The sequence below is a fragment of the Rhynchophorus ferrugineus genome, unplaced genomic scaffold (genome assembly GCF_030347505.1).
Source record: "Rhynchophorus ferrugineus isolate W39M unplaced genomic scaffold, kcgeb_rfMv2 rfM4, whole genome shotgun sequence".
Classification (NCBI taxonomy): domain Eukaryota; kingdom Metazoa; phylum Arthropoda; class Insecta; order Coleoptera; family Curculionidae; genus Rhynchophorus; species Rhynchophorus ferrugineus.
In genome coordinates this window covers 23,257,124-23,273,794 of record NW_027472583.1, presented here as the reverse complement: position 1 = coordinate 23,273,794, position 16,671 = coordinate 23,257,124, and the positions used below count along the sequence as shown (strand labels likewise).

General features: G+C 29.6%; 1 protein-coding gene across 2 annotated transcripts in view; it reads left to right on the top strand.

Annotated features, from left to right (window-relative positions):
• Window positions 1-16,671, top strand: part of LOC143195607 (peroxidase) — a 104,519-nt gene that overhangs the window by 36,297 nt on the left and 51,551 nt on the right. The window contains exon 1 of one of the 2 annotated variants that reach the window (XM_076402875.1): window positions 8,037-8,454. The exons of the other annotated variant lie outside the window; for it this stretch is intronic. The gene's annotated coding sequence lies outside the window, so the exon portion shown is untranslated. Of the gene's footprint in view, window positions 1-8,036; window positions 8,455-16,671 lie in introns of those variants that run through there. 2 annotated transcript variants of the gene reach the window in all.

The window sequence follows — 16,671 nt, the reverse complement described above, 5'->3', positions numbered from 1 at the left end:
CTTACAGAACATTTAATATGGATTGATAGATGTCATGAATAATTCAGTAGTTGCTAAGACCAATTGCCATTTTTAGAAGAAAGCGTCTTAAGTTGTTTTTATTCTTAAAATATTCCAATGCCTCCGAACTTTGAGGAAGAACAAAGTTTTCGGTACTCTATCAAGGACACACAGAAAAATTCCAATCGAACGGGAAGATAATCTTTTCAACAGATTAACTACCCTACAAAAATAATACAAGAGCAAGTATTTCAATACACAGTCTTCCAAGTAACTAATGCATATTTCTGAGTTAAAAATTCATTTCCTCTTGTCTTATTATTATTAGAGTTAGTATTAATCATCACATCAGACAAAATGCAGAACAGATCAGATTCAAAATCAAAGAACTGTACAGGTTAGTCAGAAGGTTCTCCTAAATTGGCCTAAAATTAAACATATTAGTTTATCTATTTATTATAAAACCTATTCGGACTTGAAGGGGTTAAATATGCGGTTGCATTAAAACTAAATCAAACAAACGAGGCCAAAACAAAATGTTTTGATTAAAGTCTAATGCTTATCGCTACGTAAGCAACGAAGTTATCCAAAATTTCGCTTTAAAATACGAAATAAGGTTATTATTACATCACAGCAACCTAGAAGAAATATTGGTACTGAACAACATGTAGGAGACTGAAGCGAACCAAACCACATGAACTTATATACTTATTATAAGTGTAAAAATATTTAGTCTTAATTTTAGATTAAGTAGTTTAGTTTAATTTTTATTTGGAATAGTATTCAAGTAAAACTGAACTATTATGGGTTGGGGAAAAAGTAATTTCATTTTAAATCAGACGGTAGTCACAGATGCGAATAGGTGTTCAAAAATTCCAGTAAATCTCTTTCAATTTTTACCGATTCATTAAATATGTGTACAATATAGCATTGTCGTAATCAAAGACGAAGACTTTTCTTGTTGACCAATTCTGCTCGCGTTTCTAATTGCCTGAATCAATCGCATTAGTTGCTTGAGCCCTCATCAGCGTTATAGTTTTATATTTCTAACACGTTATATTATGACTTCACTGAATAAGTATTATCTGAGAAATATGACTTCAAAATCGTCTATTAAGAAACCGAAATTACTTTTTCTCTTATCTTTGATTAACGGCTCTGAACGGTACATAACAAACAAATTATTAAAAATATCAATTGAATATTGATCATATTTGTTTTTATTAAATTTTGTAACAATTAATAACGGCCTGTTGATTACAAAATATTGGCAGAATTTATTGTAACTAAATAAAGCCAAAACAAAATAAATGTAGCAAAATTTGATAAAAATCTTTAAAAAAATCGCCGGTGAATGGCGCATATAACTAGTATTTTATATGTTGTGTCTGCGAAGCTAACAAATTTGATTTAGTTTGGTCAGTGGTTTTAGAAGAAACGTTCAATTAACCTGCTAAACCACAAAATTATATAATTCTAAATTCTTACATTACTCTATTAGATAATCTCATTATGTGTATTTGAGTTGTGTACGTTTGATTTAAAAGCTAAGTTAAGTATGTCACATCTATTTTTTAATATTAATGAGCGGAATCCGATGCTATGATAGATTTACGATATAAAACGATGTAGCTGAATAAGCAATTAACGATATGTTCTCACACTTTCATTTCAATATAGAGCAGATATACGTGGTGTATGTATATGTATATGTATACGGGTTAAAGAAGTTACTTTTAATGTTAAATCAAGTTCTTCTTTATTTTAGTAACTGGATATATGCGAAATCCTCAGTAGTCAGAATTACTATTACTATTACTGTTACTATTACTATTACTATTACTATTACTATTGCTATTACTATTACTATTACTATTACTATTACTATTACTATTACTATTACTATTACTATTACTATTACTATTACTATTACTATTACTATTACTATTACTATTACTATTACTATTACTATTACTATTACTATTACTATTACTATTACTATTACTATTACTATTACTATTACTATTACTATTACTATTACTATTACTATTACTATTACTATTACTATTACTATTACTATTACTATTACTATTACTATTACTATTACTATTACTATTACTATTACTATTACTATTACTATTACTATTACTATTACTATTACTATTACTATTACTATTACTATTACTATTACTATTACTATTACTATTAGGATTACTATTACTATTACTATTACTATTACTATTACTATTACTTTTACTATTACTATTACTATTACTATTACTATTACTATTACTATTACTATTACTATTACTATTACTATTACTATTACTATTACTATTACTATTACTATTACTATTACTATTACTATTACTATTACTATTACTATTACTATTACTATTACTATTACTATTACTATTACTATTACTATTACTATTACTATTACCATTACTATTACAGTTTTAAGAAAAGTGTACTTTTTTTACAACAGATCGTATGACAGAGGAGGTTCTGACAATAATTGGGATCACTACTGACATATAGCAATATTACTCATACAACTCCATTTTTACTGCCAGTTGTACTAATCAACTGGCTAATTAATGCTATTTGGAACCATTGATTCAAAAGTATACAGTCTTTAGTTTATGCATAAGAAATATGGTCAACTTAACATATATAACAAATTTTTATACACGTCATTAATTTGCATACTAGAAAAATAACAGAACTTATATTAAATTAATTCTTATACCTAAACCTAAACATATGTTGGTGTAACACTATTTATATCAATAAACTCTGTTAAGTAACAATAAGTATTGGAAAAGGATAAATCAGATCAAGTTTAATAGAATAACATAGAGTAAAAACAGATCCATTTTGTTATGATAAAATCTAAAACATTTTAATATAATCTTTGGTATAATCTAATCAAATTTATCACAGATGTGGCTTATGTAATAATAACTATGGTATTTTCACTCAATATAAGACAAGAGTCCATATTTTCACAGGAATTGTATCCAATTTTCTCCAGGTTTACTTTTAGAGTGTACTGTTCAACACAAATGAAATGTTCATTCCGAAGTTCCGAGCTAGAAGTAAGCAAACGTAAAAATACTTGGATAATAATAGTTAATATTCATTGTTCCCATATTGTTAAATAAAAGTTTAAATCTATAAAAACAATCTCAAAATGAAATCACAGTAATTACAATTAATGCTGACAACACAAACAAGACAAGGCATGAAAAGCAAAAAATGGATTTTGAGATGACGGTTAACTATAAAACCACATGAGAAAGCGCATTCATTGTTACATTGATATAAATAAATGTTATAAACTAAATAATATTAAAGAAACAATGACCCACAAGATCGTCTCTATAGGAGAAACATCATATTGTTGACAATTTAGAAAATAACTTTCGAAAAGAAATCTCTATTGACTGAACCCTTGCACACCTAACGATTTGCTCACCGACAATTTGATAATATTTCATATATCACACCCACATCAATTATATTATTCTAGATATTAATCTTCTACAAATGTCCCACCCAAAAAACAAAACGTTTCTTAATCACAAGAGTAATTCCATGCAGATCATTAGAATGCAATAATAATAGACCGAATATTTTGGTGTAGTGTCTCAATACACAAATTAAGGTCAGCTTTAATAATACCAGAAGTTATGTATGATTTCATAGTAAGTCAGCCATAATACAAATATAGTATCAGCTGTTATTATATTTTAAAGGATTTTTCATTGAAAATAACTATCGTTTACAATTAGAAAATTAATTTAATTTCAATTAAGGTATCGTCCATTATTGTCTATAATTTTGAGCTGTCCTTCAAAAGGACTGGTGTCTGACGAATACAGCAACTAAAAAAAACTACAAGTAAATTTAACTATATATAAATATATGGTGATGAAAATATAGTCATAAAGTGATGATAACACATGTTAGGTTGATTACAATGCGTTTTGAATTACATACGATAAATGAACTGACGAAAATCTACTCCCTGTATATTGAGTTCGAAATTCGCCTTAAAACGAAATTCTGCTTTGATAGTGATTCTTTGTTTTTCCCTTCTAAAAGTGTGTGCACACTGCTTAACTAATGTACCTATTTAATAAGTGTGAAAGCCTACTTTTTTCATCTCCCATATGTTATATATGTTAATTTACTAACAATTTGCCCAATAAGCTTATTAAAATATATATTTTCATTGAACTAATAAATGACAATTCAGTGATTAGGAATAGTACTTTTAATAAATATATGTCAGGTTAGTTGGTACAGTGCTCAAGAAGGCACAATGGTCTACCTACTGTAACGTAACCGCGACGTTCGAATCTTGAGCATGTCTTCTAGGATGATTTCTAAGTTGGTCATGCCGAGGTCACTAGTTAGCCACGTTAAACAGTAGGTCCAGGGCAGATAAACAAACCCTAGTTGGTAAATAGGAGACTCAGAAATATAACAAAAAGAAATTTATCAAACAAAATATAAAATCACAAGGATCAAACAACGAAAGGAAAGGAAATTTCATATCTGTTATATTCATCCATATAATCCAAAATCCATATAGTAATCCATAGAAAAAAGTTTTCATTATGTTAAAATAGGATTAAATTAGCAGTATTTTGTGTATATTTGAGTCAATAAGTCGTCTTATGTTACCTGATATAGCTAAATATTTTCGTCGCAAGATAAAACGGATTTCTAAAGCAACTTTAAATTATTTAACAATACGTGACACTTAAGTCCACTAAAGCGAGAGAGAGAGACACGAGGAAGCAATGCTGAAACTACCATTCAACCTCTTGAGACGAATTTTTACGTCTTACTAGTTTTTCGCAATAGTAACAAACACTTTCCTATTATTTTTTAGTGATACAAGATTTTATAACTGACCCAAAAATATTTCTCTACTTGGTTTTGTGAATTCATTATTTTTTTTCCTTCTAAAATAAATAAAGATATTTGAAACTTTAAACAAAAAATTAGCTAGCTAATTAGGTTATCAAATCAAAACAGCAAATGGCAAATGAATGCTGGTGTAAAGGGATGACCTAATCGAAACTATAGAAAAATTAATAAGTAACAAGCTTTGAAATTAATATGAAAAAAAGTTATCAGAATGTTTGCGTTATTTAACTGAATTGATTACCATATATGAGCCGAATAACCTGACCATTAACATTTTAAAGAAACTCGTCGGTCCTTATCGTGAAATATCACCAAAAATAGTTAATAAATGAAATTTAAAGAAAAAGGCCTTATAAGCCACTCGCAATGGTATATTATATCTGGTTCAGGTAATATTTACTTCCTCTAGGTGGTCCTTTAAAGTCGCATGCTCTTGCTCTGCTATTGCGCGAATTCTGGCTCTGACTGACTATAATATTCTATGATATATAAGTTAGCCTTGTTACTGGCGTGACTCTAATCGACCACAGTTGTTAGATTTTACATACATTCCTGTCTGTAGGTAATTCCAAATATAATATAAAACCTAGAAGAGCCATCCGATTACTTGATGAGTAAGGTACCAGACTGGCTAATAAATAATTCTTAAATTATATTATATTATTATAAAATATTTTACTATTTTTTTGTTTTTCCAAACATCCTAACGAAGAAAGATGTTTTTCTGCAACTCAACATAAAATATATTACTTACAACATAATATATAATATATATTTATTACACTCGTTCACCAAATAGGTAGTTTTTTAAATATAGGGTGGGATAGTCAGACTCGTATTATATAATAACACCACCCTCCTCAAGAAACGGCCACGTTATAAAAATTGTATCCAAATGGCTCACTTTCTAGGCAAATTTCCATACTATGGAATGTTTTCCAAATTTCATTGACACCATATTCCAATAGTTTACGGCTGAAAAAACTGAAGTAAATGAACAACTACAATCCGCCGTTGGTAGTCTCTTACCCTTAACTTCAAGCTTCTATTAAAATTCCAGTAAACTGTATTAATTCAAAGCAACTTCAGTACGCCTTTGGTAATCAAACATCTTGAACCGTGATGCATATGCCGGAATCCAAGGTCTAGGAGTGGTTTTCATAGCTTGAATGTATCTTACTTGGAATAGTTTATGGCTAAGTGTTGTTGAGCACTTTTAATTTACCTTTCGTGACATTACAGTCTCATAGCTGAGGATGTAAGGTCATCATAGCTGATACTTTTGCCCAAACCCCATTTAACTAACTACACCAAGAAACACTTCGAAAAATTGGAATTATTTATGGCTAGGGGTCGTTGAGTACATGCAATCCATATTTTCTAAACTGACAGGTTCAGTTACGATACTTTTACCCGAAGTCCACTTAACAACACCAAAAAACGCTTCGAGTAATTGCGGAACCATAGTCAATCCAATATCAACCTGTCTTCTTATCTTAATAATTTATTCGATTCAGATTAATTGAATGAATTCAAAAAAGAACAGCCTTATGATCTCCCTGGAATCCTACCAACTGCGCCGGTTATCACATATGAAAGGGAATTTAAACAAAAAAAAACTATTAACATGCTTAAAAATATTATTTTATTTAACGGAAATAAGAGGCGACTTGTTAACTTCCATTTGTTATAACCTTAACATATCCAGAAGTGCTAACCAAACCAATAACTAATTAACAGGTCAATTAAAAAATCCCGGGTCTGACACATAGATGGCGCTATTAGAAATAAATCCATATATTTTTTAGTTAGCCCTTCAAATGATGCGTGTACAAATTTGACAGTTGTCGGATCATTAGCTAGTAAATTATACCATTTTGACAGAAGCAACTTTGTTATTGTGAATAATATGGCTAAAAAGGAATTTGGCGTGTTGATAAAATATTTGGAAAAAATACAGTTGAAGCAAAAACTTGGCTTGATGCCGAATTTCTGGACACTGTCCCAGGAAAATGAACCATCAAGGATTAGTATGCTAAGTTTACGACACGTGGGGAAATGAGCACCGAAGACGATGAACGCAGTGGACGCTCAAAAGAGCTTGTTACCGACGAAAACATTAAAAATATCCACAAAATAATTTTGAATGACCATAAATTGAAATTTAAATTGAATGAAATAGCAGATACTCTAACGATATCATCTGAACGTGTACATTATATCATTGACGAATATTTGGGTATGAGAAAGCTCTGTGCAAAGTGGATGCCGCGCGAGCTCACTTTTGACCAAAACAACGACGAATTGATAATTCGGAGCAGTGTTTGAAGATGATCAAGAGTAATAAACCCGAGTTTTTACTTCGATATGTAACAATGGATGAAACATAGCTCCATCATTTCACTTCGAAGATCAATCGACAGTCACCCGAGTGGGCTGCACATGATGAACCCGCTCCATAACACCGTATTCTCCAAATCTGCCCCCCAGCTATTATTTCCTGTTTACAGATCTCAAAAGAATGCTCACTGGGAAGAAATTTTCATTGAAAGAAGAGGTGATCGCCGAAATTGAGGCCTATTTGAAGAAAAACCAAAATCGTATTACAAAAATGATATCGAAAAGTTGGAGGGTTACTATAATCAGTGTATCGCCCTTGAAGGGAATTATGTTGAATAAAAAAAAAAATTTTGCCAAAAAATATATTTTACTATGGTAGGCCGGATACTTTTCAATTCACCTGTTATGTATGAATATTACCCTATTAAAAAATTGTTTAATCATATCCACTAAGATGACTATTTATGGCTTGCTCTGAAATTCACCGAAAGGTAACCTTGCTCCTTATTCCTCACGACACAATCATATTTTAATTAACCTCTTGGATTTCTCAAGAGCTCTAATTTAATACACCTTGAATATCTAAAATGATTTTCTTCTTCAAGCTTCATTATGAGTTGATCTAATACGCAACATCTTTCCTTTATTAGCTCAGCTGTTTCCAAACCAGTACATTCGTCTCAATAAAAAAAAACTGCAAATCCAAGCAAAGAACGGCGGACCGCACGCTGGCAAATCGAAGCTGGCCATGCAGAAACAATCGGCATTCGGCTCGATCGCATCCATGCAGTCAAAATCCGGCAGTACCGGTGGACCGCGCCAGAAAAAAAACAGCCAGTAGGAAACCAAAAGCGGTACTGGAGCAGGTTTTCGGGTCGTTACTGCCCGTTTGCTTGACCCCTGTTTATCAATAGCCGCAGGAACGCATATATCGAGCATATCTGAAGCTGAGGCGGTGCGGTGGTACTTTCACTTGTTCTTGCGAATTTATTTAAGATAGGGTTGGCGGTTGTCTGGGTTCTTAGTGTCATATTTCGTGTGTCATTGGTTAGATCCTGATCGGATACTTTAGGTACTGCTTCGTGTGCCACAAGGGGATTATATTTTTGGTTCGTTTTTTTTAAACTGTTGTGTACGATACTGTTTATTCAGGAAGATATTTTTATAAAGGTAAGTTTTTTTCAACAATACATTATGTTTTTATTTTATTTTTAACACTTTAAAATTTGCTCCAAATATACGTAGAAATTTAAGTGTATAAGTGAATAAATCACAATGGAATAACATAGAGCAGAATATATTTAATAATACCACTAATCTATATAATAATTAAATAAAAAATATTTTAATAAAAATAAAAAGAAAATATAGATAAAAATAAAAGAAACTACACAATACATTTTTAGTATAAAATTGCAGGAAAAAAATATAAATACTTTTATTAATTCTAGTAAAAAACCGAAATCTGCAACACAATTTAAATTTGTTCCCTCTTCATATTCTTCTTACTTCCTTGAGTTTTTAATGTATATAATGTGTTGTTATTAGATATCACCAAATCTATTAGAGGAGTAAACAAAACAATAAATTAGAATAAAACATTATGATTTTATTATGCATAATTTGATATAAACAGATATGAATACAGATAGAATCGTCACATTTTAGTTAAAATAATTAATAGTATGTTAATCATCTTACATTTTGTCTGTTTGGTATTTTTCTTAATATGTCAGTGTGTTAAGACAAACCATTATAACAACATAACATAATAATTAACTATTTAAGTTGCCACTATCTCCCATAAATAATAATTTCGTTATTCTAAAATTTTATATTTCAAAGTGTTGTTTTGAAAATATATTAAATAATACGAAATTTGATTGTGTGTAACAACTGAATTATCTATTTTTGCAACGATCAAATTTAATTTAAATTTTTAAGGAAATAAAATCAATGCAAAACAATTCATTAAATATAAAATCTATATCCGTATATGGCACTGAGATAAATAGCAAATCTAAGAAAATTGTTACTATTTAACTTCAATCACCAGCCTAATTAAAAGCATTATTTTTGTTCTATTTATTATATTATCTATTGCAAACAAATTCTACAAGGAAACAAATTATATAATTTAATATACATTTTTTCTCTATATGGTTCAAAGATAAACAACAAACCTAAGAAAACTGTTACTGTTTAATTTCAACCATCACCCTAGTTAAAAACAGTATTTGTTTTTAACTTTTTGTCCTACTTATATAATATTTATTGCAAAAAAAATCTACAAGAAAACTAGAAAACCACATTTTATTTGTTTGCTTTGCTTTTTCATTGACACAAATTTCAAAATAGGTTTTTGCTATATTTTAGAAGAAACCAAAAATGTGAGAGCACACAACATCCGCTTTGCTTTCTACATTTTTTATCCTATTATATATAAATTGTGCGATAATTCCTTTTAATTTAATAACATTTAGATATCTACATGAAGGCATGGTGGTTTCTATTTTACAGTGTAACCAATTATCATCGAAAGCAGAATTGTTTAGTGAATACTTAATAATTTAATAACTAATTGTTGTATATATTTATTTTTTCCTATTTATTACTTAATTATTTATTTTGAAATTAACAAAATTTTTAACTTTAGTATTTAATGAAGTAGCATTTATAATAGTACAAATATCAATATTTGTTATCATTATTATGATCGCAATTATTTATTCGATCATATCGTAATAAATTATTTTAATTTAATCGAAATGCTTATAATATGTTTTTACATTTTTATGATTTTGTAACAATTTTACAAAATTACATAGAAAATACAGAATAATAGGGAAATAAGAATTATAGGAAATGTTTTCTTCTATAAACCTTTTTCCTTCTCGAAATTCGCTTCTAATTGGTTCAAGAAGTTACAATAATAATTTGGGATCCAATGTTTCACAATATAAAAACATAATTTTACTTTGGAAAAATACTTTATAGTAATCATGGTGGTCATCATGAAATCCTATACATATCCACTAAGCACAAAGCCTTTTTAAGCATGATGCACTCGATTGTGCTTTTTGCATGTTTAAGGAATGCGTCGCCTCTTGTGCACACAACTTTCTTTAAATATTTTTAAAATTTTAAATTTAATTTAATTTAATTTAGTCATAAAATTTGGAAGGATAAAATTCTAAAGGGCATCAAAAATCATGTTATTGACAAATTGGATGTATTGCTCATATTTATTGAACAAATCAGTAAATTGTTACATCGAGCAACTTTTTATTAAATATTTAAATCTCATTCATTAATATTTAATGTGTTTTAGTTTCTATAAATATTTTAAACCAATATGGAGAAATAGCAAGAAAAATACTTCGTATCAATGAAATATAAGCTGTAAGAGATATTCACAAACTATACAAATGACAGACTTATAGAAGAATACTATTTAGTGTAAAGCAATCAAATACTATTTCAATCTAAAACAAAAATATGACAGATTAATTTAGAATTGCCTATCCCTAATTAAAAAATCCGTGGGTGAAGAATTCATCCTGAAGACATAGGAAAATAATTTAAGATTTAATAAAGATCAAATTAAGATTATTGCAGTCATTTGTGTCAGTTTATTAAATTAGATTCAAACACACTATTAAGGATATCCTTTTAAATCCTGGGAAAATTATAATTACTGTAAAATAAATTATTGTTCGGTTATTAATAAACATCAACATTTCTCCTAAATCACTATATATAGCATAAGTAAAAGCAAACTTGTGTAGGATGTAATCGGATTCCGTCTCATTACAACGGTATCTTTAGTAAATTTGTTTGTATCATTCGTATAGCAAGTTCATTAGCAATGCAAACGGATGCACGCCTTTCTCCAACAATACACAACAGGATTATGCAATAATTCACTGAGAAATATATTTTTTCGCAAAAAAAATAAGAACGACACCACTAGTACACGACGCGGTTTGATTTTTTTTAATTATTCTTACAAGAACCTTTGTGTTTTTTTCGCTATTCCCATGCGTATGTATGTATTTCATCCTGGTAAAATGAAATTTCCCCATAACGAAAAATTTCACACCACAACTGCATCTAATTTAAGAGAATCACGCAACAGCGCCAATTGCCCAAGTCCAGATCCCGGTAAATAACATTTTAAAACGTACAATCAAAGTGGTCGCTGGCCAATGTTACTTGCCTAATAACAATCGTTCTTATTCGACTTAATGGCGTTACAAAATACTGAATTTATTGGTCCTTTCTCGGAGTTCAGAACGGCCCCGTGATTATATCAGATCGTATACCGAAGGATATATATCTAGTGAACAATCTAATAAAAAAAACAGGACACTTACCACATTGTAATATTGTTTAGTTAACATAATTAAATCGCCTTTATTATAACGTTGTTAACGTTTACGTTGAAAAACTGAATACTGTACCCGAATTATTAATAATGCACAAAGAAATTGCCAATAACTTTTAAAGTAGAAAGTATTAATAGAATTTAGCTCCTATATGCCAAGTTTTTTTAATCAAAGCATATATTATAAGTTGGTACGTATATTTGGTGCTTGCATATATTCTGATCACATTTTCGCTATAAAAAGGTATTTATTAAAAAAAATTGGTACAATATATATTAATCAAAATATGATTCCCATCTTTCTAGCAATATAGCGATATCGTATTGAAAGAATTATGCTGATTTGGCAGCTATCCAATTATCGATCCATTTTGGCATTTCTTTGGAATTTCGAAAGAATATGCTAGCCTAGCCATTGAACAAGTGGTAATGAGAAGGCCCTATATCTGGAGAGAATGCTGGGTCTACAAAACTTCCCATTCGAGCTTACACAATGTATCCTTTTTCCTTTTGTAGTGTATTAATATAGCATTCTTCTTTTTTTCTTGAGATCTTACAACTCGAACGTAATCATACAAGAAAATTTATCATTTCTTGATATATTTTGATGATCTTTTTTGCAATAATACATAGACCAACTCATTAAATTTACGTCGACAGACATCTGGAGTACCAGCTAGTAGCTCATAATAGTCTACAGCTGATTGATCCCACCATATTTAGATATAGAGCAGGATTTTATCGCCATGAATATTCCGTTTGGGTATCGACGTGGATAGCTCTTCTGTGCTAACTCATTACTTATTGATCTCGGAGATGTCGTAGTAAATTCAATTTTCATCACGCCGGCTTAGTGGCGCAGTGATAAACGGGATGGGACGGTCCTCCTACTGTTGCGATAGCCGCGGGTTCGAATCCTGCTGGGGCATGGTCGTAAATTTATTTTTGTGATTGTTTAAAATTTGTGAATATTCTAGGCAAGAGTGTAAAATCCAACAAGGAAAATGATCCCAGTCACGCCAGTAACCAGGCTGGGTAAGACCGGATGTCTTCTGCGATGATTTCTAAAGTTGGTCACTCGCTAGTTGGTAGGCTTAATGCTGAGGACCGTCGTTCGGAGCCCATGTTAAACCTTAGGCCCAGTCCAGATAAACCCATAATTGGTAAAAGGAGACTTTAAAATATATCTCAAAAAAAAATTCATCACAAACCGTAATAAGACAAAGGAAGCTCTTCTTTTTATCTCGCAAGCTGAATGAAATCGCTGAAATGTTCAAACTGTTCGAAATGCAATTTTCAATCATTTCGTGTGGTAGCCATATTCCTTCCACGAAAGCTTCCTTGCTCAGCTGTGTGAGTTCTTTTTATTAAAGATATTTTGAAATTCATTGTGTTCCTAATTTTTTGGTTCGCCAGTACGTTTTTTGTTTCTTAAATCGTTGAATACGTAACTGACTGTTATTTTATGTAGAGGATGTTATTTATGTTAAATTAATTTCTCCTATGCCTTTTATTTTTAGTTTTTTAGAAGTATTATATATTATAGGAAAAAAAGTCGAAATGTTAAAAACAATGTCGTAAAAAACTTATTATAACGTTATGCCTTTATTTCTGAATTCTTGTAGTAACATTTATCAATATAAAGCACTGTATTTAACAAGCTTAAATTTTGCATTATTAATTTAGTGACAATAGTCCGGAAGTCAAGGCGACAAGACAATCCAGCAGAGAAGACCATAACTCGAAGCTCAAACTAAACAGTAAGAGATTCACTCACTAAAAAATTCAAAAGTTTAGCACAACTAAAGTCCATATAGATACATATATACAGTGAAGATTCGACAGGGCTTTCCTTCTTCTATAATTTCCTTTTTTTAAGTTTGCTTTAGTGCTTTTTAAGAATATTTTCCATAAACATCGACATTTTAATTTTCACCGACCTTGACCAAATTCAACAAACTTGATAGTTGTCTAACAAAATTGTTATCTGATAGCAACACTAGTTGAGCATGATTTATAAATAAATATGTAAAAATCGTATTAATCGTTTCACTTTTAGTTACTTTAATTACGATTTTCGCCTTTTATTTTGTTAGTATTGCCAAAGAAACTTCTTATTAATATAATACAAAGAAATCAAACTATCAGAAGCTATGTAGCTGTAAAACTATTTAAACGTTTTGAACTTTGAAGAACAATAAATTTGGACCAACCTTTTACTTTTTTTGGTTCATAAAAATTGTGCTTGTAATTGCTGAAATCTTTTAATGCTTTCTACTTTTTCTAGGTCTATTATCAAAATATTTATACAATATCTGAACACAACTATTTTTAAGTGAATCTAATTATGGCGTATTTATAATAACATTAGGTATTACAAAATCTTACTTAAAACAAAATTTAATCAAGATTGTAATATTTAGTTTAAAATAATTAACTAATATTGTTCACAATGTAGAATAGTACACTGCCAGTTCAATCAGTCAATTAAGATAGTAAATACTGAATGATTTCTGTGACCCTTTCTTTGAAATTCTCACATCAAAAATCCAATTTCGCAAACAACCCAAAATATTTATAATTAAGATAAAACCCTTCAAGCCCAATTTACTTATAAATTAACATGTATAAATTAATTAAGAGCAATTTTATATAATATATTAGCTACTGGTAATTTTACAATTTTATGTTGTTATACAATTGTTTAACGACTTATAAGAACGAAATTACTTTCCAAAGACTAAACACGATTTTTCGCTAAAAATAATGTTCAACCACAGACCAATTCATAAAAACAATACAGGCAATAGTGAAATTTAACCGCCATTGTGTACTATATTTAATTAAAACAGGATATGAAAAAATCTTATCATAAAAAACACCGCGTGTCACCTGGCCTATAAAATTTGATGATTATTTTATTTATGTCGGAACGAATCATTTCACAACAATTTCACAGACATTGTGTATATATACTACGTAGTACTCAATTCAAAGATAATTTTCACATTATATCATTAATGTTAGGGCGCTGATACTTAACAGTTTTCTCTCTGAATTCTGAAGATAACAAAATATATTAAAAATGCGTAAAACTTTAACAATTGTTTTAATATATTTTCTATAAGAGACAAAGATACGGAAAATAAAACATGATCTAATCTCTATTTTTTCTAATTATTATGGACCTTATTTAATTCTACGTAAAGTGAAATATCAAAAGCTGATGATGAAAAATGATAATCTTTTCAGTTCGCCCAGTAATCAGTAATCATAAGTGAAAAGTTTCAATAATATGGCGGAGTATCACATTTTGCTTATATAATGACACATTTTCTTTCAATATTAGACTCAAATTTAATGTTACAGCACCAATTAAAATTAGATCTCCATCTCCCATAGTCAATTTATTCAGTTTGATGGTAGTATATATCGTCGTAAGTCTCTCCAGACAGCTAATCAGCTTCTTCCACACCACACTATGTTTTTATTGATTGAATGTGTTCTCCGTAAGCCTCTGAAAATTTTCTATATTAAAAATCCCCGAAAATTATGTTTTATGTGCGTCTATTGGTTAATTAAACTATATAACAATATTCATACATTAATAATAATATTTTATCGAAGCTTCCCCTAATAGCGTCGTTTTAAAGAAAAAAAGATAATGTAGTTATTGATAATGTTGTCTTTAAAATTCTGTTAATATATCAATATAACGACACCATACATAATAAGCAAGTTAGTAATGATTAGCTAATATGAGCGACAAATATATTGTAGCAATATGTAAATTTACCAAGCATTTTAATAAAGAATAATTAAATACAAGCAATCAGTTACACCAATAAATAAGTTACGTTATCAGATATTAAAAACCATTAACATACATTTCAGCAGATATTTTTAATTTGTTCAAAACAGCTGTGTAATAATTTATGCAATTTATTAACAACAAAATAAATAACAGCGAAAATATAAAAAAAATTCTTAAACATTATTTTTAATATTTTCACAACAATTTTATTTATATTAACATGGCTAACAATCCAACTAATTTAATTTTATATACGAAAATATATATTTATAACACTATATAATGATATTCCGCCATCCGCCAATATTATGGTTCCCACCTATTACAAATTTCGCCAATATTTACATGCCATTTGCTATTCTCAACTATGGTTTCGTTGAAATATGTTCTAAACTAGTGCAAAGTTGCCTAACTATATATTCCGAAAACTATTTTTACGTGTCCTACCCAAATATTAATATAGCCGGCAGTGGTAAAGGTGATAGGACGGTCCTCCTACTGTTGCGATAGCTGCGGCTTCAAATCCTGCTGGGGCATGGACGTAAATTTATATTTGTGATTATTTAAAATTTGTGATTGTCCTAGGCAATACTGTAAAATCCAACAAGGAAAATGATCCCAGTCACGCCAGTAACCAGGCTGGGTAAGACTGGATGTCTTCTGGGAAGATTTCTAAAGTTGGTTACTCGCCAGTCGGTAGTCTTAATGCTAAAGACCGTGGTTCGGATTCCAGATAAACCCCTAGTTGGTAAAAGGAGACTAAATATATTTAAAAAAAATTATTATATAAAGTCGCATAAGCACCATTTCGTATTTTTCTAAAAAATAGCTCCAATGCTTATTGCAACGTAAGTTCGTCGAAATGCTTACCAATCAGTTTTTAAGTAAGTTCCCAAGTCTTTTGTATTATTTTTTTACGTTACGAGGACGATTCTTCATTTTTTTACACATTTTTTTTTAATGTTTAACAGTTGATCCCAATAAATAATTCTTAGAAAAGTTCGGCATTATATCCATCCCTCGATATTACCTGTTATGAATTTAAAGATACATCGGAATGAATTTGACCAAAAAATGAACAACATATCAAATAAGTATAACCCCTATAATATAATTGCCAAATATTCAGGAAATATTAAAGATATGCTGATGTATCAGAAATGACATTGCACTTTATATGTAAAAT